Consider the following 24,909-nt stretch of genomic DNA (forward strand, 5'->3'; position numbering starts at 1 on the left):
TATAGTATCATGTCATCTGCAAACAGTAACAGTTTTACTTCTTCTTTTCCAATTTGTATTCCTTTTATTTCTTTTTCTTCTCTGATTGCCGTGGCTAGGACTTCCAAAACTATGTTGAATAATAGTGGTGAGAGTGGACTTCCTTGTCTCGTTCCTGATCTTAGAGGAAATGCTTTCAGTTTTTCACCATTGAGAATGATGTTTGCTGTGGTTTTGTCATATATGGCCTTTATTATGTTGAGGTAGTTTCCCTCTATGCCCACTTTCTGGAGAGTTTTTATCATAAATGGGTGTTGAATTTTGTCAAAAGCTTTTTCTGCATCTATTGACATGATCATATGGTTTTTATTCTTCAGTTTGTTAATATGGTGTATCACATTGATTGATTTGTGTATATTGAAGAATCCTTGCATCCCTGGGATAAATCCCACTTGGTCATGGTGTATGATTATTATTTTTTTTTTTTTAAAGACACCAATTGTACTTGAACATTTGTTATTATTATTTTTTTAAATTTATTTATTTATTTCTGGCTGTGTTGGGTCTTCGTTTCTGTGCAAGGACTTTCTCTAGTTGCGGCAAGTGGGGACCACTCTTCATCGCGGTGCGTGGGCCTGTCACTATCGCGGCCTGTCACTATCGCGGTCTGTCTTGTTGCGGAGCACAGGCTCCAGACGCGCAGGCTCAGTAGGTGTGGCTCACGGGCCTAGTTGCTCTGCGGCATGTGGGATCTTCCCAGACCAGGGCTCGAACCCGTGTCCCCTGCATTAGCAGGCAGATTCTCAACCACTGCGCCACCAGGGAAGCCCCTGTATGATTCTTTTAATGTGTTGTTGGATTCTGTTTGCTAGTATTTAGTTGAGGATTTTTGAATCTATATTCATCAGTGATATTGGTCTGTATTTTTCTTTTTTTATAATATCTTTGTCTGGTTTTGGTATCAGGGTGATGGTGGCCTCATAGAATGAGTTTGGGAGTGTTCCTTCCTCTGCAATTTTTTGGAAGAGTTTGAGAAGGATGGGTGTTAGCTCTTCTCTAAATGTTTGATAGAATTCACCTGTGAAGCCATCTGGTCCTGGACTTTTGTTTGTTGGAAGATTTTTAATCACAGTTTCAATTTCATTACTTGTGATTGGTCTGTTCATATTATCTATTTCTTCCTGGTTCAGTCTTGGGAGGTATTACCTTTCTAAGAATTTGTCCATTTCTTCCAGGTTGTCCATTTTATTGGCATAGAGTTGCTTGTAGTAATCTCTTAGGATGCCTTGTATTTCTGCAGTGTCTGTTATAACGTCTCCTTTTTCATTTCTAATTTTATTGATTTGAGTCCTCTCCCTCTTTTTCTTGATGAGTCTGGCTAAGGGTTTATCAATTTTGTTTATCTTCTCAAAGAACCAGCTTTTAGTTTTATTGATCTTTGTTATTGTTTTCTGTGTTTCTATTTCATTTATTTCTGCTCTGATCTTTATGATTTCTTTCCTTCTGCTAACTTTCGGTTTTGTTTGTTCTTCTTTCTCTAGTTCCTTTAGGTGTAAGGTTACATTGTTTACTTGAGATTTTTCTTGTTTCTTGAGGTAGGCTTGTATAGCTATAAACTTCCTTCTTAGAACTGCTTTTGCTGCATCCCATAGGTTTGGGATCGTCGTGTTTTCATTGCCATTTGTCTCTAGGTATTTTTTGATTTTCTCTTTGAGTTCTTCAGTGATCTCTTGGTTATTTAGTAACGTATTGTTTAGCTTCCATGTGTTTGTGTTTTTTACGTTTTTTTCCCTGTAATTCATTTCTAATCTCATAGCATTGTGGTCAGAAAAGATACTTGATATGATTTCAATTTTTTAAAATTTACTGAGGCTTGATTTGCGACCCAAGATGTGATCTATCCTGGAGAATGTTCCGTGAGCACTTGAGAAGAAAGTGTAATCTGCTGTTTTTGGATGGAATGTCCTATAAATATCAATTCAATCTATCTGGTCTACTGTGTCATTTAAAGCTTCTGTTTCCTTATTTATTTTCATTTTGGATGATCTGTCCATTGATGTAAGTGAGGTGTTAAAGTCCCCCACTATTATTGTGTTACTGTCAATTTCCTCTTTTATAGCTGTTAGCAGTTGCCTTAAGTATTGAGGTGCTCCTATGTTGGGTGCATATATATTTATAATTGTTATATCTTCTTCTTGGATTGATCCCCTGGTCATTCCTTGTCTCTTGTAACATTCTTTACTTTAAAGTCTATTTTATCTGATATGAGTATTGTTACTCCAGCTTTCTTTTGATTTCCATTGGCATGGAATATCTTTTTCCATGCCCTCACTTTCAGTCTGTATGTGTCCCTAGGTGTGAAGTGGGTCTCCTGTAGACAGCATATATATGAGTCGTGTTTTTGTATCCATTCAGCAAGCCTGTGTCTTTTGGTTGGAGCATTTAATCCATTCACGTTTAAGGTAATTATCGATATGTATGATCCTATGACCATTTTCTTAATTGTTTTGGGATTGTTTTTGTAGGTCCTTTTCTTCTCTTGTGTTTCCCACTTAAAGAAGTTCCTTTACCATTTGTTGTAGAGCTGGTTTGGTTGTGCTGAATTCTCTTAGCTTTTGCTTGTCTGTAAAGCTTTTGATTTCTCTATCAAATCTGAATGAGATCCTTGCTGGGTAGAGTAATCTTGGTTGTAGGTTCTTCCCTTTCATCACTTTAAGTATATCATGCCACTCCCTTCTGGCTTGTAGAGTTTCTGCTGAGAAATCAGCTGTTAACCTTATGGGAGTTCCCTTGTATGTTATGCGTCATTTTTCCCTTGCTGCTTTCAATAATTTTTCTTTGTCTTTAATTTTTGCCAATTTGATTACTATGTGTCTTGGCGTGTTTCTCCTTGGGTTTATCCTGTATGGGACTCTCTGCACTTCCTAGACTTGGGTGGCTATTTCCTTTCCCATGTTAGGGAAGTTTTCGACTACAATCTCTTCAAATATTTTCTCTGGTCCTTTCTGTCTTCTCCTTCTGGCACCCCTATAATGCGAATGTTGTTGTGTTTAATGTTGTCCCAGAGGTCTCTTAGGCTCTCTTAATTTCTTTTCATTCTTTTTTCTTTATTTTGTACTGCAGCAGTGAATTCCACCATTCTGTCTTCCAGGTCACTTATCCGTTCTTCTGCCTCAGTTATTCTGCTATTGTTTCCTTCTAGTGTAGTTTTCATTTCAGTTACTGTATTGTTCATCTCTGTTTGTTTGTTCCTTAATTCTTCTAGGTGTTTGTTAAACATTTCTTGCATCTTCTCGATCTTTGCCTCCATTCTTTTTCCGAGGTCCTGGATCATCTTCACTATCATTATTCTGAATTCTTTTTCTGGAAGGTTGCCTATCTGCACTTTGTTTAGTTGTTTTTCTGGGGTTTTATCTTGTTCCTTCATCTGGTACATAGCCCTCTGCCTTTTCATCTTGTCTATCTTTCTGTGAATGTGGTTTTTGTTCCACAGGCTGCAGGATTGTAGTTCTTCTTGCTTCTGCTGTCTGCCCTCTGGTGGATGAGGCTATCTAAGAGGCTTATGCAAGTTTCCTGATGGGAGGGACTGGTGGTGGGTAGAGCTGACTGTTGCTCTTGTGGAGGGAGCTCAGTAAAACTTTAATCCGCTTGACTGCTGATGGGTGGGGCTGGGTTCCTTCCCTGTTGGTTGTTTGGCCTGAGGCAACTCAACACTGGAGCCTACCTGGGCTCTTTGGTGGAGCTAACGGCAGACTCTAGGAGGGCTCACACCAAGGAGTACCTCCCAGAACTCCTGCTGCCAGTGTCCTTGTCCCCATGATGGGCCACAGCCACCCCCCACCTCCGCAGGAGACCCTCCAACACTAGTAGGTAGGTCTGGTTCAGTCTCCCCTGGGGTCACTGCTCCTTCCACTGTGTCCCGATGTGCACACCACTTTGTGTGTGCCCTCCAAAAGTGGAGTCTCTGTTTCCCCCAGTTCTGTCGAAGTCCTGCAATCAAATCCCAGTAGCCTTCAAAGTCTGATTCTCTAGGAATTCCTCCTCCCGTTGCCGGACCCCCAGATTGGGAATCCTGACGTAGGGCTCAGAACCTTCACTCCAGTGGGTGAACTTCTGTGGTATAAGTGTTATCCAGTCTGTGAGTCACCCACCCAGCAGTTATGGGACTTGATTTTACTGTGATTGCACCCCTCCTACCGTCTCACTGTGGCTTCTCCTCTGTCCTTGGACATGGGGTATCCTCCTTGGTGAAGTCCAGTGTCCTCCTGTCGATGACTGTCCAGCAGCTAGCTGTGATTCTGGTGCTCTCGCAAGAGGGAGTGAGAGCACGTCCTTCTACTCCACCATCTTGGTTCCAATCTCGAGCCTTACTTTCTTCATAGAGAAGATGGAGATGGGGTTGTTGAAAGGATTAAACCTGACACTCGCAATTTAACTTTTTAAAATCAAGAGGTATCTTACAATCAATATCAAAAGAAACTTTCCTGCCATCACTTCCCCTACCCCAGCCCTCTGAATTGTTATCAAATAGACAGCATCTTTGAATTGAAGAAACCATTGAGCCTCTCAGGGCATGGGAGAGAGGAAAAAGAATTGCTAGTGGAACTCTGGCTGGGCTTTCCAGCTGACTTGGATCCCACCACGTGTTGTTAGTGAGATAGGTTTCTGTCTGCTCACTCAAGTCCCAAGCCCAGGCTGAAACCTTTATGTGTGTAAAGAGCTCCACATGAGATGCATTAAAACGGACATACACTTACGAGCTGCGCAACGTCAGTCCCACTCCTAGAGAATCGAAAACATGTTCACACAAAAGCTTGTTCAGAAATCTTCACAGCATCATTATTCATAGCAGCCCAAAAGTGGAAACAACCCAAATGTCCCTCAACTGATGAACGGGTAAACAAAATGTGGTATATCCATACAATGCAATATCATTTGGCCATAAAAAGGAAGGAAATTCTGATACATGGTACAACACGGATGAACCTTGAAAACACTATGTGAAGTGAAAGAAGTCACAAAAGAGCACATATTGTATGATTCCATTTAGATGAAATGTCCACAGTAGGCAAATCCTAAAAGACGGAAAGTAGAGTGGTGGTTACCGAGGATGGGGGCAGGGGAATCGGAGGGACTGCTAATGGGTATGGGGTTTCTTTTGGAAGTGATGAAAATGTTCTGGAATTAGGTAGTAGTATTGGTTGCATAACTTTGGGAATACACTAAAAATCAGTGAATTGTACATTTTAAAATAGTGAATTTTATGGTAAATAAATTGTATCTCAATAAATTTTAAAAAAAGATCTGTGTAAATAATTGTATAAGTTATAGCTTAATAAAAATAATAGTAAAAGGAGAGAGGGCTTTAGCAGCTTCCTCTTTGATTCTGGAAAGCTGGGCAGGAAGCACCTCTGCCCAGAGGACAGGAGAGATTCCTATGAAGCCAGAGTCATTCAGGTTCCAAAGCTTCCATCAGGGAGACCTGCAGGAACTGGAGAAATCCCACATTATATCTCAAGGCATGTGACATCCATTGGTCTTTTAAGGTAGCACACTTAGTGACACATGAATCCATCCTAACGTACTTGAAGGGCTGTCATGTGACACAGGGATTGGGCTTCTGAGTGACTCCAGTGGGCAGAATTAGGACCAGTGGATGAAGTGACAAGAAGGCACAGTCTGGTCAATAAGAAGACAAGCTCCCGAGGGATTAGAGCCATTCGAATATGGCATCAGTGCCCAGGCTGGGCTGCATTTCAGCAAGGCTGAAGAACCACCTCTGGGATCTTGTATATTTATATATTCTGGCCAGGACTGGATGTTCCAACTCTGAGGCCCTAAGAGTCTATATGAAGAATGAGGGAGGAAAAGAGGAAATAAACTGTGAAAAGGGAGGGTCAAGAGGTGGCCATTGGGCCATTGCCAGAATCTGTGACAGAGGCACCAGAATCCGTGACACAGTCCGAGCAGGGCAGCTCCCGCTCAGTTTGAAGGTGGCCGTTTCTCAGCAGTGGGCTGAGATGCGTAAGGCATAGCTGCGAGCAAAGCCAGACTATAGCCTGACCCTGTTTGAGGGAAACAGTTTTCAATCTCAAACCCTCAAATGCTATCAGGAAGTAGTGTGCACTGATTAAGCACAAGGGCTCTGGATTCAAAACTTGATCCACTAATTAGTAGCTGTGTGATCTTGGGCAGTGCATTAAGATCTCTGGGCCTCCTTTTCCCTGGTTAAAAACATTGGAATAATAATAGGGCCTACCTCACAGATTTGTTCTGAGGATTAAATGAAATAAGGTAAATAAAGTGCTTGGCCCTAACATACATTAACAGCAGCTGCTGCAAACCGACCTAAACGAATTTAATTATGCACAAACTGTTAGGTTGTTTTCGGTAGCTGTAGGTAGCTCCCAAACATTACGGGTTGTTGAGGGCTAGCTGCTCCCCCAACCACTTCACACAAGTTTCAGGTCAAATTCTGCCACATTTTGGACACTTATTAGACACACTTTTATCAGCAAGTAGACACAAAAGGACCTGTTCTGAAAGCTGATCATGGCTCTGTCCTCTGAGGTGCTCTAACCAGGCCTTGCACGAAAGCTTTGCTCCAGGTGGGTCTCCAAAATCCAGAAGCAGGAGTGGGTTAACCTTAAGGCTTCAGGCAAATCGAATCCTTTGATGTTATGGCTGGACCCAGGACCATGTTAGAATCTAGCAGCAGGTACCCTCCAGAAAGGTGAATGGTGTGGGGCTCAGCAGACTCTTTTTTCTGATCATGCAAGGGTTGGGAGGGACTGTAAACTGTCTTAGCCAATATACATATCTTCCAGACCACTGATTTTAATGATGAGGACTCATTTCTAATGGGGTTTATTAACAAGCCACATTCCCCCACCCCCAGTGAATCTAATACCCTTATTATGCTATCTAATACCCTTATTGTGCTAATTATAATACTCTGATGGTAATGGGAGATAAAGACTGAAACCTTCATAGTAGCTGTGAACATTTAATTAAATGCCAACTGATCACTCCTGTGCTGTATATTCTTGATTAAGGCACCGGGACTTTCCTAGAGCACAGATTAAATGAACACATACTTACTATCACACTGTAAACCACAGGCATCTGAGCACTGACTGCATTCTCCAGTGCCCTGGTGCTTCTGAAATAGAGACTTGCTTTTGGTAGGATCTAACCACCTCAATTATGGAATGCCTCTATAATTCCTTAAATCCTTTAGCTCATTTAGGTTCTCACAACAGCTGTTTGAGGTGTGGGCTACAACTCCCACTTTACTGATGAGGAAACTAAAATTCAGAGAGGTTAAGTTACTTGCCCAAAGCCACAGAGCTGTAGGATATTTGGCAGAAATAACGTGAAGAAAAAAAGCAATGAGAATCTCCTTGTATAAATGTAGTATCTTATCTTAGGTGAGGAGCAAGAAAGAGACTAAGTGTGGCCACCAAACCTGCCATCCCATCCCCTGCAGAGAGCCTTCCCTTAGCGAGAAGAATCACTCATCCTCTCATGTAATCCAGTGCATCTCATTTCCCTCCATTTGAGCGTTAATTTCATACTTTCAATTGACTGCAGAGAGATGCGCTCTCGTCCCACTTCCCGCTGGACCTCGAGGGTCTGTTCATGCTGCCCTGCCCACGCCCAGTCCCAGACCACCTCCATCTAGAATTACAACAAGCCGAGGGCTAGGGTTACTGCACTTAGTACTGAAAGGCCGCCTCATTCCAGCCTTTTAGAGCCAGGCAGCTAATCACTCATCACTTGCCAGTTGGATGGTGTATTTTGGGCTTGCTTTGTTTCTGCCAGGGCCGAAAACAAGCAAAGAGTGGGGGGTCATCAGGAATGGAACAGGCTGAGCAGGGCTGGAGGATGAGTGACATGGGAATTCAGAGAACCAACATCCCCAGGGTGTTCAGGCTGTGGACAGAAGTGAAGGTTTCTATAACTGACGGTGTGCATGTGACTAAGGGCCTACATGCACTTCCCCAACTGGGATTACTAAGGGCTTACTATGTGCAATGTATTTTTTAAATGGGAACTTCAACACAGTCCCTGTCTTTAAGGCGAGCCTTCTAGTGGGGAGATAAGTATTCTAATTTATCCCCCAAGACTCTCAGCCAACCTGTTCCTCCTCTCTTCCAGTCTCCATGAAAGATACTCCCATTCACCTTCTCACCTGGTCCAAGAATCTCGGAGTCCCCCTTCTCCTTACATCCGATAAATGGTCACATCCTATAAATGCTACCTCATTTCCATGACCCTAGTTCAATATTTCATCATTTCTCACTTGGGCTATTACAGTAGTCTTCCCACTAGTTTCCCTGATTCCAGGATCAGACCCTTAACTCACCCGCTCCCCACTGTAGCCAGAATGATATCTCTCAAACGTGCATCTGACCACGTTACTCCCTTGCTAGAAATCCCTTGCAGCTTCCCATGCCTGGAGAATAAAGTGCAAGCTCCCAGTTCATTCTGTCACTCATTCAGTAAATATTTGCTGAGCACCTTCCCTGTACCAGGCATTATGCTAAGAGCAAGGACACCAGCAGGAACAAAACAGAAATGGTCTTTGTCCTCAGAAAGACAAACAAAACAAGTAAACAAAAAAACATGTGATATCAAATTGTGATAAAAGATACAAAGTAAAGGCACTGGAGGCTAGGATTGAGAATCACAGTGGGCGCCTACTTGAGACCAGGCCTTCAGGGAAGGCGTCTCTGAGAACTGAAGGATGAGTAGGAGGTGGCCAGGTGAAGAGTGGGCAGAGCATAGAAGAGTTTCATGTATTTTAAAAACGTAAGGAAGGGGCTTCCCTGGTGGCGCAGTGGTTGAGAATCTGTCTGCCGATGCAGAGGACACGGGTTCGAGCCCTGTCTGCCGATGCAGAGGACACGGGTTCGAGCCCTGGTCTGGGAAGATCCCACATGCCGCGGAGCAACTAGGCCCGTGAGCCACAACTACTGAACCTGCGCGTCTGGAGCCTGTGCTCCGCAACAAGAGAGGCCGCGACAGTGAGAGGCCCGCGCACCGCGATGAAGAGTGGCTCCCGCTTGCCGCAACTAGAGAAAGCCCTCACACAGAAACGAAGACCCAACACAGCCAAAAATAAATAAATTAATTAATTAATTAAAAAAAAAAACGTAAGGAAGCCTGTGTAGCTGCATGGTGATGAGCCAGGGAAGAGGCAGGGAGAGTTTGGGGGAGGCAGTTTGTAGGGGTCAGACCATGCTTTGTAAGCCACGGGGAAGAGTTTGGATCTCATTTTAAATACACTGGGAAGCCACTGAAGGCTTTGAAGCAGGTAAGTAACTTGGTCTGACTTCCATTTTCAGAAGATCACCTTGGTGGGTGCATGAAAAATGGCTCAGAGGGCCACAGAGGGTAAGTGGTGTTATATACTGAATTCGTATGTGGAAGTCCTAGTCCCGGTACCTCAGATTGTGAATGTATTTCGAGATAAAGTCTTTAAAGAGGTAATTAAGTTCAAGCGAGGTCATTAGGACAGGCCCTAATCTGATATGACTGGTGTCCTTAAAGAAGAGATTAGGACACAAATGCACACACACATTGGGAAGACCACATGAAGACACAGGGAGAAGACAGCTCAGGGAGAAGACAGCTACCCACAGGCCAAGGAGAGAGGCTTCAGAAGAAAGCAACCCGCTGACACCACGATTTTGGACTTCCAGTCTCCAGAAATGTAAGAAAATAAATTTCTGTGGCACTTTGTTGTGATAGCTTAAGCAGACTAATATAAGTGGGATGTCCACTTAAGAGGTCACTGAAGAGGACAGCCTGGGAGAAGATGATGGTGGACTGCTCCAGAGGGAAAGAAAAGGAGATGGAACAGACTGGATGAATTCTAGAGACAGCTTAGAGTACAATCTATAGAACTAGAGATGGAGGGATCAAGGATGATCAAATCAGGCTGGCCTGAACAGGTGATGGCGGTACCCTTTACCGAGACCGGGAGGCACTAAGGGGAAAGAGGAATGGGCGGAGAAGCCAGAGTCCTTATCATGACTTCCAAGGAGTTCCATGTTCTCAACGATGACAAAGATAACATTAGCTGACTTCCCCCCTCCAAAAATTAATTAAATTAAATAATCCAACATAAAATTTTAAATTAATAATTTATTTTTAGAACGTTTTTAGGTTTACAGAAAAATTGAGCAGATAGAAGAGAGTTCCCATATACCCCTCTCCTCTGCACAGTTTCACCCATTATTCCAACATAAGTTTTAAAGCCAAAGGAAATTGTTCCTAGAGTCAAAATAAAACTTATGCCTTTCTACCTGTTTCTCCCGCAGAGAGATAGTTGCAGTGTGGAAAAACTGTAGCGACACAAGTGAGCACAACCTGCCCCGAGTCCTCTCTCAACCCCCTCTCCCACCAACTTTCCACCTTTCTTTTGACAGAACTAGTTTTCTTCACTTGGCCTGGCCAACTTCTATTCATGCCTCAAAACTTGGCTCAGATGTCACCCGCCTCCCAGAAAAGTCTGCCCTGATTGGGCCAATAGCACCCTGTGCAACCCACAGGCTACCCCTTCCCATCTCAGAGGGAGGAAAATGTTTTTCATGAATGTGCCACCCCACCTCCCATGACACTGTAACCAGTGGAAGGGAAGGGAGCCTGGCTTATTGTATCTGTATTCCTAGTGCCCAGCACAGTGCTTGGCTAGAAAAGTACTCCATAAATATTTTCTTTTGGCTGAACATAAAGTGACTGGTGTCATGAAAGAAAGAAAGAAAGAAAAAAAGAAAGAAGGAAGGAAGGAAAGAAGGAAGGAGGGAAGGGAAAGAAAAGAAGGAAGGAAGGAAGGGAGGAAGAAAAAGAACAAAGTGTACTTGGGAATTCAGGACTTAATAAACTCAAAGCCAGTCATCTAGACTGCCTGCTAATTGCAGATCACAGCCTCCCTGGGAAGAGGAGTCACGTGGCAGGTTGCAGAAGGTACTTAGAGGATACAGAGGGGCGGACAGTAACGGGAGCAGCTGCTTGGAGCTGTTGTCTAACATGTCAGCGAGGGAGGCACTGGGTGTGGACTGAGTGCTGAAAGGAAACCAGATCATCTTCTGTGTGCATGGCCCGTATCCCTGACCCCTCCATTAGAGTGACCTATTGTGTGTGAATGTGAATTTGACATGTAATCCATAGACTCTAGGGCCGAATCCCATTTTGTCCACCTGGTAAATGAGTGTTGGTTAAATGACCTAGCTTCTCCCTGGGGGTCATAATTCCACTTAAGTGGTAACTGGGTCTTATCAAGCTGTTCCAATTCTTGTAGCTCCTATGATGTTCTCACGTGATATACCTGGTGTTATATATTTGTTGTGCTTGACAAATAGGTTCTCCTCAAGGTTTTCCCATGAACCGGCTGCGTGACTTTGGAGAAATCATGTAATATCTCTGGACTTCCATTTCCTGTCTGGGGGCATTGATATGATCTATTTGCCTTCTCCAGAAAACTCCAGGGATGTGGGGTGGATGGATGAGGAGCCTGGAAACAAAGCAAGGAGCTTGGAATAGAGGGTCCACCTTCAACATTCTGCAATCTTAACCCTTCCTTGCTGTCGGTGTCCTGAGGATTTCCCCTTAATGCTAATCAGACGAGTGCCTCCTTGCTGGCTTGGGTTGCTGGCTTCCCTCCCCTGCCTTGCGCTGCATGAACTGTGTGTGTGTTGAGGGATGGGGGCTTTTCTCTATCAAAGATCACTGAGGCACAGGAAAAAGTACTATGGTTTATATACAAATAAAAAAGCAATTTAATATAATTGCTATTTTCATGAGAGAATTGCCTTATTTTTCAATACGAATAATAGAATTCATCAAGCTATCAAATATTCTTTAATTCCATAAGTCAGTTAGTAGAGAAAAGGAAAAGTGAGGGAGAAAGAAGGAAGGAAGAAGGAGACAGAGAGGAAGACAGAATGCTAAGTAGAGGTTTAAAAAGGAAGAGGCAGAGAGGGAGAGAGGCAGAAGGGGATAGAGGGAGGAAAGACAGAGAGGGGACAGGAGAGGAGCGGAAAGAGAAGCGGATGGAGAGAGCAAAGAGCGTCCAGGGAAAAAGATGAAAACGGAATCTAAACGCCCTTCATGGGCCCTGCTCCTCCCCAGGGGTGTTGTCTTTCATTGCAGGCTTATTTGTCCTCACTTGCCCTGAAGTGTAAGTCTGTAATTCATCACTGTCCACAACCCAAGTCTTCATCTGCACTTTTAGTGACTTAAGGTTTAAATCCACTGTAGGAACTTGGGTCATTTAAGGGAGGAATTCTTTAGGCTGTAGGGCCAGTGACAAGAGCTATGTTTATCCCAGGGCCTAGGAAATCAAGCAAACCCAGACAGAAAGCTGGGCTTTTCCTCCCCCAGCTACAGGCCGAGTCACCTATTTATTGCTGAATTTTCCCCAAACAGTGATTGTTTTGGTGTCCTGTAAATGTGGCCCACATATTCATTCAGTGTCGTGTTATTCAGGGAGTAAGGAGAGGGATAAACAGACGCATATGGCACCAAAGCCTCCGTGTTTGGCTGTGTGGGTTGTTCACTCAACACGTGCCTTGTCCAAGAGACACCCATTTCCATCCACTTGCCAAGCCAAGCAGCTGGCAAAGCCACGTCCACTTGGAGAAAGCAGTGCCTTCCTAGTTTACCCAAAGGCACCAGTGGGTCTATGTGACCCAGAGTTCAATCAGAGCAAGACTGCTTATTTATTTGAAGGAGGCTGCAAGACTGTGGGCAGCCCTGGAGGCTTGATCTGCACATAGGCTCCAGTGCCCCCAAGATGGCAGTGGAAGAGGAAGGTGGACTCTCTCAAACCTCACAACCATGTAACATTTGCTCTCTGGCTTGATCTCATCACATCCCCATAGGTAGGTGAGGCAGGTGTTCCCTATTTTCAGATGAGGACACTCTTGGTTAGAGAGACTGAGACCTATCAAGGGCATGTAAGATAAGCAAATTTGGGAACTTGGCACAATGCTAAGCATAGGTATGTCAGTGAACAAAGGACGAAGCCAAGAACGAGTTATGTGAACTCTGAGTCAGATGCTCTTGCTAACTCGCTAAAGAGGAACTTGAAGCTGTTGTCAAGTCCCTCTCTTAACTGATTTTGGTCACTGTCAGGCATGGGGGGGTGTCTCCCTTAAAGGACTATCAGGAGTGGGGGACTCGGAGAATCCGGGTCCTTCCTCAAGGAACAGCCTACCCTCCACCCTGGGAGATTAAGTGCACCTCTGAAAGCCTAAGTCTATATGACTTTGCGTCCCTGGCCAACACCAGAGGGTGCTGACAGAGGTACTGAGACAGTGCCAGAAGGACTTGTACATCCCCCTGTGACCACTAGGGGGTGCAGGCAGGGCACTGCCTCTGAGCTCTCCAGAGATGCTAAACCGATGGGAACAGTGATAGAGCCAAAGTGTGGCAGAAGTTCCTACATGAGAGACCTCACCAAGAGCAGCCACTGAGGAGGAAGTGGACATCCAAGTGAAGCAGCTGATAATTGGTCAGTGTGTCTCAAAGACTTTTCTAGAGAAGGCAAATAGATCAGATCAATCTCCTGCTCTGATACTGTGTGACCTTGAGCAAGTTGTTTTACCTCTCTGCACCTCAGTTTACTCATCTGTAAAATGGAGCTACTAGCCTTGGAGTTGCAGAGTTGCCATGCGCCTTCTAGAATATCTAGTACATCATCGGCACTTTAAGCAATTGGACTGTGGTTTATTACTATTAAAATCCTAATATGTTTCTGGACTCAGAGAAATTCTGAAATTCTTCTGGAGAGAGGCCCTGAAGAGATTCTGAACTGTAACTTCCTGGTGAAGTTGTGTTCCTCCCAAACAGTCACACGTTTTAAAAGTGTGTATGCTCACAACCTCAGAGGAATTTTTTGTACACATTCATAGGAGCACTATGTACAATATTAAACACAAGTTGGGGGCATGCAGAGTACAGAGTTGGATGAAGGGATGTGGGAAAGGGCACTTGCAAGAGAGGAAGAAGGGCTGGATATAGGTGCAGCAACAGAACACTGAAAAGAGGAAGACTGTGAATTATAGTGGGGGAAATACTGGATTGGACAGGATGTCAGAAGGCCACAAAGAGGAGGGGTGACCTGGGGACAGATGGTCTCCTCTCTGGGATTGTTTTTTCATCTTTAAAATGGGAGGTTGGGCTGATCCCTTCCAGCTCTGACATTCTCTCATTCCACGTGGGGAAGCAGGAAAAGAATCCCAAAGAAGCAGAAATGTAGGACAACACCAACATCTGGTCCAAGTCATACCTCCAGTTGTTCATTCTTTCATCAAACACATATCAAGCACCCAGCATATTCTGAATACTGTACTCAGGTGCTGGAAAAAAAACTGGATAGATGAGACAAGTATTCCTTGCCCTGAAAAAGTCCATCATCTAGTGGGCATTGTAGGTGCCTCTCCTTTTATGTGTTCAGTCTGAGAGAGCAGGAAGGCGTTGTTAAGGATTAAATGGGAGGAGGGGGGAGGAACTCTGGGTCTGACTTATTTATTGAATTCCTCATGTTTCTGCTGTTTGTTGAACCTGGTCCCAATACATTTTGCCAATGTTTATAACACTAGTAATTTTAAGAATAATATACTTTGCTTATACTGCACTTTATACTTTTCTAAGCATTTTCTCCTAAATTATTTCTTTTATATCTAACTCTGTAGATAATACAAAAGAAGCATAAGACATGATCCTTACCTCAAGGAGCTTATTTTTAAATTGAAGATGGAAATAACGAGACAGTAAATAAAACCACTGCTTGGATCAAGAGCTAAATTTTGCAGGTGAGGCCATTTCATCGACATTAAGAGAATGTGATATGTGACAGCTGTGAGCTGCGGTAGCTGGAAAAGACTTCATAACTGGGAGGCATCAGACTTACAAGTTAGGAGGGGTTTGACTGGGAAGAGCTGAAATATTCCTCCAGGAAAGAGCATGGTAGACAGAGGGGTTGGGGGAGAGGAACAGTAAGGAGATTGTACAGATCACTAAACAATAATGAGAAATTTGGTTGACTAGGCATGGTAATGAGGGTTCACTAGTGGTCTTGAGAGTACATTTGATCCTACATACAGTAAGGGGCCAGAGTGCAGTTAAGAAAATGTAGGTACCTTTGATTAAGAGGCATCTGCGGAAAATGAATCTGGTGCTGGTATGAGGATGGGCTTTATCAGTGATACGCCCAAGCCAGGTGACGAGTTAGAAGGCCATTATAGGGACTTCCCTGGTGGCGCAGTGGTTAAAAATCCACCTGCCAATGCACGGGTTTGATCCCTGGTCCAGGAAGATCCCACATACCACGGAGCAATTGAGCCCGCGAGCCACAACTACTGAGCCCGCGTACCACATCTACTAAAGCCCACGCGCCTACAGCCAGTGTTCCACAACAAGAGAAGCCACTGCAAAGAGAAGCCCGTGCACCACAAAGAAGAGTAGCCCCCGCTCACCACAACTAGAGAAAGCCCGCGCGCAGCAACAAAGACCCAATGCAGACAAAAATAAATAAATAAAATTAAACTAAAAAAAAAAAAAAAGAAGAAGGTCACTATAGTAAAGTCCTTAGGTTTTAGAATCAGCCAGACCTTGATCTGAGCTCCGGATTCTTTCACTTAAGAGCTGAGGGTCCTTGAGCAAGGTGTCTATATCCTCAAAATCTTTTTTTTTTTTTGGCCATGCCATGCGGCATGCAGGATCTTAGTTCTCCGACCAGAGATCAAACCTGTGCCCCCTGCAATGGAAGAGCAGAGTCTTAACCACTGGACTGCCAGGGAAGTCCCCAAATATCATTTCTTAACCCTTTAAAATGTAGATAGGGGCTTCCCCAGTGGCGCAGTGATTAAGAATCTGCCTGCCAATGCAGGGGACACAGGTTCGAGCCCTGGTCCGGGAAGATCACATGTCGCGGAGCAACTAAGCCCGTGCGCCACAACTACTGAGCCTGTGCTCTAGAGCCCACGAGCCACAACTACTGAGCCCGTGTGCCACAACTACTGAAGCTCACGCACCTAGAGCCCGTGCTCCGCAATAAGAGAAGCCACTGCAATGAGAAGCCCACGCACCACAACAAATAGCCTCTGCTCAATGCAATCAGAGAAAGCCCACGCACAGCAACGAAGACCCAACACAGCCAAAAATAAAAATAAATAAAATAAATAAATTTTTTAAAAATGTAGATAATGGCACTTACTTTTCAGGATGGTTCAAGTATTAAACAGGTCAGGATATGCAGAACCTAGTGCCTGAAATGTTTAGGTGTTCAAACATTGTTTGTTCTCCCATTTCTTCTGCTCTAAGAGAAGAGAGACTCTCAGGGAAACCATGTGTTGACTGATTGGTTCCAACCAAAGGGAAGAGAACAAGGAGAGGTGATGCCCTGGGCAGAAGTTGAGGTGTGAGTAGGTTGGGGGAGTGGTGATGAACTTGAGGTGACAATGGTATAGGTACATGAAGAATTATCCCCTGGGCATTTGAAAATATAACTTTAGAGGGAGACCAAGCAAAAGCTGTAGATTCAGGGACCCTTAATATAAAAGTGATAGTTGATGCTGTGTGTATGCAATGACAAGCTTTAGGACAGCAAGAGTGTAGAAAAGTCACTGAGACTTGGAGGGTTCCAATAAGCGGGGCTGGAGAAGGAAGAGGAGTAACTACTCTTTGAGAAAGAAAATGATCAGGATAGTAGAGAGTGTCAAAAGCTTTCCAGACTTTCCAGAAAAAAGTCATTATGCCAAACACTGAAGAGAGGTAATAAAGCACAAGCTGGAGGAAAAGCCAGTTTGATCTCAAAGAATGAGTCTCAGATAATTAGGGGGAGGGGCAGGACTTTAACACCTCAGGAGGGAATCGGGCATCAGGGAAAGAGCTGAACCAACTGACCACAAAGGTAACTTCCAACTGGGCATCAATATCCAGCACTTGGGAGGTAAGCAGCATTCAGGCTGAGGGAAAGGAAAGCAGCTGTCAAGACAAAAATTCAGAAATCTGACCCCAAAGGGGAAAGGAAAGATATTTGAGGAAGGGACACCAGTGTTAAGAGAAGACAATATGGAGAGATTGCTACATGTTTGAGGGTGAAAGGAAGGAAGGTAGAGAATATTAAATTGTAGAGTGGGGGGACCTCAGAACTCAAAATAAGAAGCGTTGTTTCTAGAAGTAGGAAAGAAAGTATATCTAGACTTTAAGGGGAAGTGTTACTTGTAGACAGAATGGATACTTATTCCTCTGAAGACTAAGGAATAAAAACATAAATTGAGCACAGCGGGACCCATGAGGGAGAGCCTGCCAGTGGGCCTCAGCCTTCTCAGAAGAGGATGGGAAGATGGAAATGTTTAAAGGCTTAGGAAGGGGGGCCTGCTATGGGGAATACACCAGAACAGCCCAGGCACAGAAGAAATGGGTGAGCTAGAGAACACCCACTGCAGAATGACCAGGAGGTTCAGGACAGTCAAAGAAACTGAGGCTATTTCACCTGAGGAGAGAAGGTCTACATGGGTTTCGATGGCTGGCTTCAAATATTTGAAGAATTGACATACAGAAGCTGTAGACATCTGTGGGAACAAGAGGAGCAGCAGATGGAAGGTGCAGGAGGCAGATTCCACATGAACACAAGGCAGAACTTTCCACACTTCGGGAGTGGAGAGGTGAGTGGTTCTCCCATGGGTGGTGTCCAGGAGCTGTGGGACAGTTTCTTGCCCAGGATGCTCCAGGCAGGATTCAGCATCAGCAAAGAGCTGGACTTTGGTGATTTCTAAGGCCCTTCCCACCAGCACAGCTGAAATCTATGAATCTATAGGCATGTAACATTTAGTTTACAGAATCTCAAGACTTAAAGGTCTTTTAATCTAATAACCCATTTGAGTCTTCAGCTCCATCCGTGAGAGGCTCACCAAGTGATCAGGGACTGTAAAACACACCCAAGTTAAGCCTGAATCAACCAGTAGCCACTGGGGGCACTGGGTTTCTAGTAACTTAACATCTGGATAGAGAAGTAATCTGTGGACCTCTCAGAGAGCTCACTGTCAAGATGGTCCAGGTGAAACTTTCATTAGAACCCTTCTCAATGAAAGAAGAAATACGTGTGAAATATTGATGAATCCTGTATACAATTTTGAGCTGCTCTTTACCCTTGTTTATTATTTGAAAACCCAACAATGCTAGGTTATTATTCATATTTCAAAAGAATCCTTCACTTTACAAAATAATTCACTTTGGGATATCTTTAAGCAACAAATTCCAGAGATGAACTTAAAATGTACTCAGTTTTTCTCCCTCGCCACAAGCAAAAAGCTCTTTTGCACACAACTTTCCAAGAACTCGTATGTCACACAAAGTGAGTTTCACTAGTATTACAACATAAAAAAACACTTCAAGTCATCAATGATTGGTTTGAGTCCGTCCAAAGGGACACTTAGCAGAGGACATCTAATTTGATCCAGAATTTCAAGATCTGCACCAGCCAGGGCTCTGTTTACCCAGGGAAGGGAGGTAGAAAACGTCAGAAATGTTCTCAGTGGCATTGGGTGGAAAGTCCTCCTGGGGTTGCTGCCACTGTTTACTAACTGTGTGGCCTTGAGGGGAATGACTTAACATCTCTGAGCCTCAGTTTTCACATGTGTAAACTCACAAGATTATTCTGTGGATTAGAGAGCATGTCTACAAAGCAACACGCACACGCACACGCACACACACACACACACACACACAGCCTGACACAGTAAGGAGTCGCCCTACTGCTTTCCCAGGGCTGACTTTGCTTCTCAGCAAGCCAGTGAAGTAGCACACTCAGGATTGCTATTGCCTTTTTATACAAGGCCGAGCCAAGCTGCAAACTCAAACTGCAGCCAGCACAAAACCTGGCTTCTCTGCCATGGCTGCAGCCTGCCAGGCAGTCTCACCATGACCTCTGGTGGGATATTCCAATTATAACAGTAAAGGAAGAGGGGCGCTGATTTTAAGAAGGCAAAAAGTAACAACAGATGTGGGAGATGGATCACTTCCAAACCTACAGCCTCTTCCCTAGTGTCCTGCTAATCCTGGTCCAGTTCCTAGGGCAGAAGGTTGATTGGGTGGGAGGCCCAACTGCAGAAGTGGGGTGGCATAAAGGGTAAGCTTTCAACCCCTATAACGTCTCTCAGTCCCCAAGAAATCCTCCAACCATCATCATTATCATCATCATCTTTACTATGGTGAAATGTCAATTTTCATAGTCTTAAAAGGGAACAAAAGCCTCTTTTCACTACATATTCACCAGAATGGCTGAAATGGATTAAAATACTAAGTATCGGGGAGCATGTGGTGCTGCTCCTGACAGAAGTGTAAATTGGTACAACCAACTTTAGAAAACTGCTTGGCAGAATCTACTAAAGCTGACTTTCATCCCCTAAGACATGGCAATTGCACTCCTAGGTATGTACAGAATACAAATGTGCATTACAGTCTCCAAAAGACATGCTAGGACTGTGCTGTCCAACACATATGACTCTTTACATTTAAATTAATTACAATTTTAGACAACTAAAAGTCCAACTCCTCAGTCACACCAGCCACGGTTCAAGTGCTCAGCAGCCACATGTGACTAGTGGCTACCATACTGGACACCACAGATGCAGAACACTTCCATTACTGCAGAAAGTTCTACTGGATACTGTTCTAGAATGTTTGTAACAACATTAGTCACAACAGCCCAAATCTAGAAACTACCCGAACGCCCATTAACAGCAGAGTGGATGAATCAATTGTGGCACATTCACACAAGAGAATACTGTAAAATAATACAAATGAACAATCTACAACGACAGGCAGAAGATAGATAAATCTCACAAATGAAAAAAGCCAGGCACACAGCCTACGCGCTACGTGATTCCACTTACATAATGTTCCAAACCAGGCAAAAACCAATCTATCCTGGCCAGGATAGTGGTTACCCTTGGCGGTGACGGTGGTGACAAAAGGGAGCATGAGGGGACTTGGGGTGGGGGACGGATACTGTTTTGGTTTTTCATCTGGGTGTTGTTCGCAAGGAGCGTTAGGTTTATGAAGATTCGGCGAACTGTAGGTACACTTATGTCTTTCCTGTATGTATTTCATACTTCAATAAATTTTCTAAACTCCCCTTTAGAAAACTTTGCTGCTATTGACGTTACCTACAGTCTAGGCTTTTTGCGGGAGCGTTTTGTCAAAAAAGCAAGCGTCCTTTTGAGATCAGTGCCCTCTCCCGCCCCAGGCCTCCCTGGACTTGGCACGGAGGCCTTATGGATTCACCAAACCCTCCGCGGAGCGTCCTACCTCCGCGCCGCGCGCTGGCCTGGCTCCGCGTCCAGGTTGCGACTGCCAGGACGGTTGGATCTTCCAGTTTGGGCTCTCACCCCGAGAGCTGGCCAGGCTCTCCCGGGGCTCGCCGGTGGCTCCCTGCCCAGCGGGCTCTGACCGCCCCAGCCCTGTGTGAGACGCGGCGCCCGGCGCCGAAGCACCTGCGCCGCCCCCCGCGGTTCCGAGGCTCCCTCCGTTCACGCGGAGCAGGAGGCAGCAGAGCACTGAACTCTAGTCACCGAGAATCCGCCGTTCTTCCCTGGCTCGGGCCCCTCGAGTTGGGAGAAGGCGCCCGGGACTTCCCCCCCTGAGCCCTGAACCGTAAAGCGGAGGAGGAGGAGGAGGCTGCGATGGAGGCCTTGAACCAACCCGCCTCCTGCACGAGAAGCTCTCCAGCCAAGAGCCCGCCCACCCGGCCCCACCCCGGCGGCGCCCGGGAACCGCCGGACGCTGGACGCCGAGGAGCCTTGCCCAGAGGAGCTAGGTTTCCCCTCCCGACCCTTTCCTCCCTGCAGCATGGGTTAGAGGGGACTCGCGGCTCCTCCTGGAACCTCTTTTCACCTCCCCCTTCAGTCGAATTCCCCAGACCCTGCTAAGGTCCAAGCCTCTGATAAGTTTGCCAGCCTTGCAGGCCCCGCCGGGTGCCCCCTGCCCTTGGCTTACCAGCCATGGCTCCGACCCGCCTCTGTGGTGTCGTGAGCCTACAGTGTTGGGGTTCCGAATCCTCGGGCCCGCCCCGCTCTCCCCGCGCACCTGCACCTGGGAGTGCCCCAAGGGCAGTCCTGGGCTTCTGAGTTATACACAGCGCCTAGCACCGGCCTGCCCTATAACATGGATGCAATGCCTGATGCGTACCAGACACTGCACTAAGCTACTTTTACATGGATCATCTCGTTTAATTTTCAAAGCCAAGGTAATTGGTTCATGAGCATTTACACACATAAGCATTAATTGACTTGTACATTTAATATTTGTGTGTTCTACTGTAAGAAAAAAAAAACCTACAAGAGAGGCGCTATTAAGCATACCCATTTTATAGAGAAGAAAACTGAGGTTCAGAGTGCTCCTTACTCAAGGTCTTTACTGCTGTTTGTGGTGGCGCTGAGATTGGAATAGAGGCAGCCTGATTCCAGAGTCCATCCTCTTAACCCCTCAAGATTAGGCTCTGCAGAAAGAAAAAAAAAAGTGCTGGCCTTCTAGCACCTATTCCACCTGCCCCACAAGTAGTGCCTACCCACTTCTTGAGCCCAATGTGACACCAGTCACTGGGTGGGGAGGGATTATCCCCTTTCTCTGCATTAGAGCTCAGAAACCAGAACCCAGAGGGACGATTTACTTCACCCACTCAATGTCTCACGAGTCATTAGAAGACTTGTCTGGATTTTACAATTCCTCCTGGCTCACAGGACAATCAGTGAAGCAGTGGTTTGGGCCTGGGAGAGTGTCTTTTCCCTTAGAGAGAGAGCTCACGGAAGAGGTAGCTGTTAGTTAAGGGTTTTCACCCTCTGATAGCCAAGGCACTGGAACCCCAGCAACTGAGCAGTAAGGAAATCCTTCAGTGAAGAGATGCGAGCTATTTATACCCAGAGATTGCAGGTTCTGGAAAAGGGTAGGGAGGAGGGAGGGGGCTGGTCCAGACTGGCTTTAAGTATCTCAAGACACGCAAACTGCGCAGGAACCAATCCACAGAACCAGCTCTGTTTCCTCTATGAGAATCACACGCCTCTTTTCCAGAACAGGAGGGGATGGATGCAAAGTGAAGGAAGATTAATTCGGGCCAGGAGGAAGCCAGGCAAGGAAGGTGGGGATCCGGCGCTGGGGAGCACTGCGAGGCCACAGCCCAGCAGGATACAGATCAGGAGGGAGAAAAAGGGGTGGCTTACTTAGGAAACCCCCAGCGGAGCTAGGGCGTCTGCTCCCGGAGCCTTGGGTTCCTAGCGCGCACGCGCTGAAATCCCGTCTTGGAAGTGAGCGCTCTGCGCAGGGCAGCATCCCCTAGTGAACGTAGGGGAAGTCGAACTGGGTCCCAGATGCAGGTCCCAGATTAATCGTATACCTCCCAGTTTTCCGCCCCACCCTTCCCTATCCCTGCGTCTTCCCTAAACCTAAACTTTGTATCTTCCTGTCAAGGTTATCACCAAGTTCTCAGCCTCTTTTCCTAGGTTTTGAGCTGTAGGGGAAGGGGCAACAATCCCTTGGGGAAGCCGTTTCCCCGGCGGCATCACGGGGTACCCAAGGCCGGACCTTCCTCTGGGATGGAGATAGGCTGCACGTCTTCCGCAGATGATTTTAGGTGTTCTGGCTCCGCCCGGGTGGGCCAAGAGTCTAGCTGTTCATCTCCCTTGCAGCCAACACCCAACGCGAAATTCCCCACCACAGGGGCCATCCGCATTAGGGAACGCGGTGCTTAAGGAGCCTGGCCCCATCATCTCCTGCTGTGTTATCTGTCCTTGAGGGAGAAGATGCCAACCTGGCCCCCTACGACCTCACTAGGCCCTCACGTGGAGAAAGAGAGACAAATAAATCTTTGCATGACGCTACGTTGTGATTTTGGAAAGTACCTAAGACTCTGGTGGCACATATTAGGGAGTGATTATCCCCATTTGGGTGGTTCAGGAAAAAAACCCTGGCCTTGAAGGAGGAGTAGGAGTTCACCAGAAAATTGGGGGTATTAGAGCATCCCAGACAGAGGAGAGGACATGTGCAGAGACATGGAGCCTGCAACAGCAAAGCGCTGCTTGGACTGGCTTCCTTTTTGTCATTCAGGCATCGTTTTAAATCTAATCTCCTCAATGTGGCTTTCTCTGACCACCTACTGGAAAAGAACCCTCCCTCCAGTACTTGGTTCTCTTTATTTTTTAGAATTTATCAACTACTAATTTTTACGTTTGTTAGCTATCTCCCCGCCACATACACTCCTTCAAATAAACTTCCTAAGCCTACGGACACTGGTTTTTTCACCGTCCCCAGCGGCCAGAACAGTGAAGTGAACATATAGTAGTAGTATCAATATCAGTGAATACTTTTGAATAGATGGATGAATGAATGAATGAGTCCGAGGCTGCAGAAACGTATTAGGAAGCAAGAATTCCTTCCATGCCCTTAGCCTAAGAAACTCAAGGAAAGATAATAGCTCCAGAAGGAGGGCTCGCTAGGAAGGGGGTTTGGGACGTCACGGTGGTGAAAGCGGTGGCGGGAGGCGGTGGCGGGAGGCGGTGTCCCAACTCCAGTGCGGCTTGCGAGAGGAGGGAACTGGCGGCGAGGAGCTGAAGGACCCGCAGTCTGGTGCACTAACTCACGCCTGGCTCCCGGGTCTTTCTGCCTCTAGAGAGGCAAGGGGAGGGCGGGTCTCCGCCCCACAGGCGCCCCCTTTCCAGCCTCCCGCTAGACCCTTTTGGACGCGTCCAAGCCTCATCCTGGGCGGTCAGTGGGTTTTGGTGGATTCGCTTGCCTGCCTGCCTCCCTCTCTCCCCTCCTCTTTTTTCTTCCTCCTCCTCCGGGGCTCTGCAGCTCCCCAGCCCGGCTGCCCCGCAGCAACCTAGCAGCCCCCGCCCCCTCCTGTAAGGGCGAAATTGCTAAACTTGTAGCAATAATGACCCTGCATTCAGGCCGCCGGCTCCCGCTGAACGTCTCCGCGCCCCGGCCGGCCCGGCCTAATCAGCGCGCCTCTCCCTGCTGCCCGCCCAGCCCCCGTCCCCCCTTGCCGCCCCCTCCCTCAGCGCACAAAAAGTGGGGAACAAAATCCCCGCGCATTTCTCCGTCCCTCTGTTGAGCAGACTGCTGCACAAAGCCCCCGCTCTGGGAAGCAATGGGGAGCTCGGGAGGGACGTCAATCCCGACGCGCTGGGGTTTTTGTTCGCGCAGGGGACTTCGCCTTCCTACCACACCTTTTGTTCGGGACTCCAATAAAAAGCCATTCTTTCCGCACCTTCCCGGCCCGGAGCCGCCTTTCAGCAAGGCCCGGCCCCACAATGGCGCGGCGCGCTGAGGCCTCCCCATTCACCCGCCTTGGCACGCTCACAATCGGCCGTGTGGCAGCACAGGCCTCGCACAGGCATTCTCCGCAAGTGACAAGGAGCCGCATAAAGCCGCGGCCGCCGGGGGAGAAGGGAGGGCGACCGAGGGGGAGAACTAGGCCGCGGCGGGGCGCAGCGCCCCCGGGCGCGCTGGAAGCCCGGGCGGCGGCCGAAGATGCAGCCGCCTTCGCGCGGCCTACGGCTGGGCCTGGGGGCGAGGTTTCCCTTTACCCTGGCGACCCTCGAGGCGGGGCAGAGTCTAGGCCTTGATCTAACGCAGGCCCAGATACTAGCCCAAGCATCTGGGTGAAACTTGGGGCGATTACAAAGCCCAGACCTCAAAAGGTCCTGAGTCTCCGACCTGTTCTCCCTACAACAGTAAAGAGAAATTAATGAAAAAGCCTTGGAGACCGGACTTGCAGCCTAGGGGCTGAGGCAGGGGAGACCAGGCCTGCAACCATCCAGGGGTAACTGTTTTTCCTGCGTATCTTTTCCTTCTCCGCCCCCCGTTAAAGGATCCCTCCCCACTCTTGTGGGCTAAACAAAGTCTGTAGCCAGCCAACGG

The 24,909-nt window shown here is 46.6% G+C and overlaps 1 protein-coding gene across 2 annotated transcripts in view; it reads right to left on the reverse strand.

Moving 5' to 3' along the window:
* ENTPD7 (ectonucleoside triphosphate diphosphohydrolase 7) overlaps window positions 1-20,629 on the reverse strand; it is a 168,109-nt gene extending 147,480 nt beyond the window's left edge. For both annotated transcript variants that reach the window (XM_036827757.1, XM_036827756.1), the window contains exon 1: window positions 20,305-20,629. The gene's annotated coding sequence lies outside the window, so the exon portion shown is untranslated. The remainder of the gene's footprint in view (window positions 1-20,304) is intronic.
* Between the last annotated feature and the right edge of the window lie 4,280 nt (window positions 20,630-24,909).

Source organism: Balaenoptera musculus, chromosome 16 (assembly GCF_009873245.2).
Source record: "Balaenoptera musculus isolate JJ_BM4_2016_0621 chromosome 16, mBalMus1.pri.v3, whole genome shotgun sequence".
Classification (NCBI taxonomy): domain Eukaryota; kingdom Metazoa; phylum Chordata; class Mammalia; order Artiodactyla; family Balaenopteridae; genus Balaenoptera; species Balaenoptera musculus.